The sequence below is a fragment of the Nothobranchius furzeri genome, chromosome 19, assembly GCF_043380555.1.
Source record: "Nothobranchius furzeri strain GRZ-AD chromosome 19, NfurGRZ-RIMD1, whole genome shotgun sequence".
Lineage (NCBI taxonomy): Eukaryota > Metazoa > Chordata > Actinopteri > Cyprinodontiformes > Nothobranchiidae > Nothobranchius > Nothobranchius furzeri.
In genome coordinates, this window is record NC_091759.1 from 27,437,606 (window position 1) to 27,441,364 (window position 3,759).

The window sequence follows — 3,759 nt, forward strand, 5'->3', positions numbered from 1 at the left end:
CCCCTTTGGTTTTCAGGTCTGTTCTCTCTCGTTGTCCAACACGAACTCCATCAAAAGACTGAAAACTTACCAAAAACCTTTCTCTTCTCAAAGCAAAACATGTGCGTCATCAAATGTGTCTGGAGTTTACTGTGAGCAGGTGTGTGTGGATGTGTGTGAATGTTTGTGCTTGAGTGTGTGTGAAGGTCAGTAACAAACATTCTCAACATTATTTAAGAATGGATTCATTAAACCATTATAATTACCCCAAAGCTAAATAGTCATTCATTTGATTAATCACATTTATAATGAGCAAAATGATAATGGTTACTTTAACATTAAAATCAAGAAAAAGAAGTTTAAACTTTATGTTTTGACTTGGTCTGGGTACAACTCATGTAAACACATCTTCTGGTAGACTGCAGGTGGCAGATGTTATGGTTTCCTCCCAGACTCGCTGGCGTTCAGGTCTTAATCTGTGGGTGAAAGTTCTCAGCGACCCAGCTTTGACACAGCTGAGTCCAACACCACCATTGTGACAGAAAACCCATATTTCCTCACGTTACATTCCCCCCCTGTCTATGTAGAAAATGCACATATGGAGAGACCAGCCCGTGTCCTGATGATGTATGCTCATCCACCTGCCTTACACTCCCTTAAAGAGCATACTTTAAGGGTTCATCTGGTGTAAACCACATTGTCCTGTCACCTTGTGGGCCTGAGATATTGAAGGTGGCATTTTATTAGACGCTGATGTTTAAAAATGACCCCAGATAATGGATTGATGAAACAGGCTGTTTCTAGCTGGAGCATTATCCTACACACATGAGGCTAGGCTTGCTGGAAAGCTTTGATTCTCCTTAAAAGTTTAAGACCAAGCAATGCATAATCCAAGCAAGTCTTGTGAGTTGTACAGCTGTTCCCATGTGAGCAAGGATTCAGGCGAAAAGGCCAGCTGTCTACTTAGAAAATGCACATATGGAGAGACCAGCCCGTGTCCTGTGGATGTATGCTCATCCACATGCCTTACACTCTCTTAAAGAGCATACTTTAAGGGTTCATTTGGTGTAAACCACATTGTCCTGTCGCCTTGAGGGCCTGAGATATTGAAGGTGGCATTTTATTAGACGCTGATGTTTAAAAATGACCCCAGATAATGGATTGATGAAACGGGCTGTTTCTAGCTGTAGCATTATCCTACACACATGAGGCTAGGCTTGCTGGAAAGCCCCGATTCTCCTTAAAAGTTTAAGACCAAGCAATGCATAATCCAAGCAAGTCTTGTGAGTTTTACAGCTGTTCCCAAGTGAGCAAGGATTCAGGCGAAAAGGCCAGCTGTCTACGTAGAAAATGCACATATGGAGAGACCAGCCCGTGTCCTGTGAATGTATGCTCATCCACATGCCTTACACTCCCTTAAAGAGCATACTTTAAGGGTTCATTTGGTGTAAACCACATTGTCCTGTCGCCTTGTGGACAAGAGATATTGGAGGGAACATTTTACTAGACACAGTAGTCTAAAACTGACACCCGGGAAATGGACAGATAAAACAGACTGTTTCTAGCTGAGGGAGGTTCCTACAGAGTCGAGGCTCGGCTTGCTGGAAAGCTCTGATTCTCCTTAAAAGTTTAAGACCAAGCAATGCATAATCCAAGCAAGTCTTGTGAGTTGTACAGCTGTTCCCATGTGAGCAAGGATTTATGCGAAAAGGCCAGCTGTCTACATAGAAAATGCACATATGGAGAGACCAGCCCGTGCCCTGATGATGTATGCTCATCCACATGCCTTACACTCCCTTAAAGAGCATACTTTAAGGGTTCATTTTGTGTAAACCACATTGTCCTGTCACCTTGTGGGCCTGAGATATTGAAGGTGGCATTTTATTAGACGCTGATGTTTAAAAATGACCCCAGATAATGGATTGATGAAACGGGCTGTTTCTAGCTGTAGCATTATCCTACACACATGGGGCTAGGCTTGCTGGAAAGCTTTGATTCTCCTTAAAAGTATAAGACCAAGCAATGCATAATCCAAGCAAGTCTTGTGAGTTGTACAGCTGTTCCCATGTGAGCAAGGATTCAGGCGAAAAGGCCAGCTGGTTAGGGTTAGGGTTAGGGTTAGGTATAAGGGGTAAGTACCACTTTGTTTTCGCTGGGCAAACTTTTTGAGGACCAGCTAGAGACACCATTCCACTTCACAGGGCTTCAGGGGGCCCGGCTGGAGGCTGTGGTAAAGTTGCCCAGAGTTTGCCCGCAATGCATCATGGGTAAAAACAATCAAACATCTCTCACCGCTAGGGGGAAGTGGGCGTAGCTTATGGGCCGCGGCTACCCCCCCATTTGTGGCCACGCCCGATCCAACGGTACCACCCCCGAGTCTCTACGACCTTCCTAGCCGGAGTTAGGTCAACTTCCTGTAGAAGGGGGGCGTGGCCTGGAGACTCCGCCTACCCCCCCATTATCGACCCCGCCCAGTCGATTGGCACCACCCCCCAAGACACGCCCCCTTTAAGTCCCCCACACTTAGCATTTTCATAGTCTAAAACCCATAAGTAGTGGGCGTGGCCAGGGGGAAGTGGGCGTGGTCTCGAAACTCCGCCTACCCCCCCATTTGTGGCCATGCCGAGTTCATAGACACGTGACTCGAGGCACTTTGGACCTTCCTAGCCCAAAACCGGAAGTGGGGCGGGCACTTCCGGTTGGTCCTACAGGCTCCAGACTCCGCCTACCCCCCCATTTTCGACCCTGGCCGACTCTACGGTACCACCGCCAAGTGTCTACGACCTTCCGTTCCCGAGATACAGGCGATCCAACCCAACACTAAATGTTAGGGTCAGCGTAAGTGTTTGGGTAAGTGTTAGTGAAAGTGTATGTGTGAGTGTTAGGGTAAGAGTAAGTGATAGGGTAGGTGATAGTGTAAGTGTAAGAGTCTGTTACCTTGTGACGATCCTCTGCGTGGAGCCGGACAAGGGGGTGTGCTCCCGAGGTCTGTCAGAGACAGACTGAGCGTTCTAGGGCAGTTTGTGTCCCTTTAAATGCATTTAAATGTAATTTAATGTAATTTTATTAAAATTTCAAAATTTCAAGTGACTTTATCTCTTGACAGGAAGGTCGTAGGAAAAAACTGATGGCACCTACCCCCCCAAAGTCGATGTCTGGCTTTCCAACGGTGGAAACCCCGTAGTTCTACGCCCCACCTGAGGTGAGATAATGTCGTTTTTACAGTGTATTTTTTGTATCTCCGGAACGGAACGTCGTAGAAACTCGGGGAGACCACCGTTGGATTCAGAAGGGTCAAATTAGTGCAGGCGGAAGGTGGTTTGGAGTCTCTACGACATTCCGTTCTGGAGATATAGAAGGTCAAAGTTTGGGGAAATTGATCCTTCTTTATCTCATCAACCAATCGTCACAGAAACAAGGGGACAAAACCTGTGCACTGCCTAGACCACGCCGGATCCAACGGTGAAAACCCCGAGTCTCTACGACCTTCCGTTCTGGAGATATAGAAGGTCGAGTCTGGGACATTCATCCTTCTTTATCTCATCAACCGATCGTCACAGAAACAAGGGGACAGGGTTAGGGTTAGGGTTAGGGTTAGGTGGAGTAGATGGAGTAGATGTATCTCAGTGACATCCCCCTGAATCGGTTAGGGTTAGGTGGAGTAGATGGAGTAGATAAATCTCAGTGAGTTCCCCCTGAATTGGTAAATTAACCAAAACAGGGTTAGGGTTAGGGTTAGGAATAAGGGGTAAGTACCACTTTAAAATATGGGGGCAAACT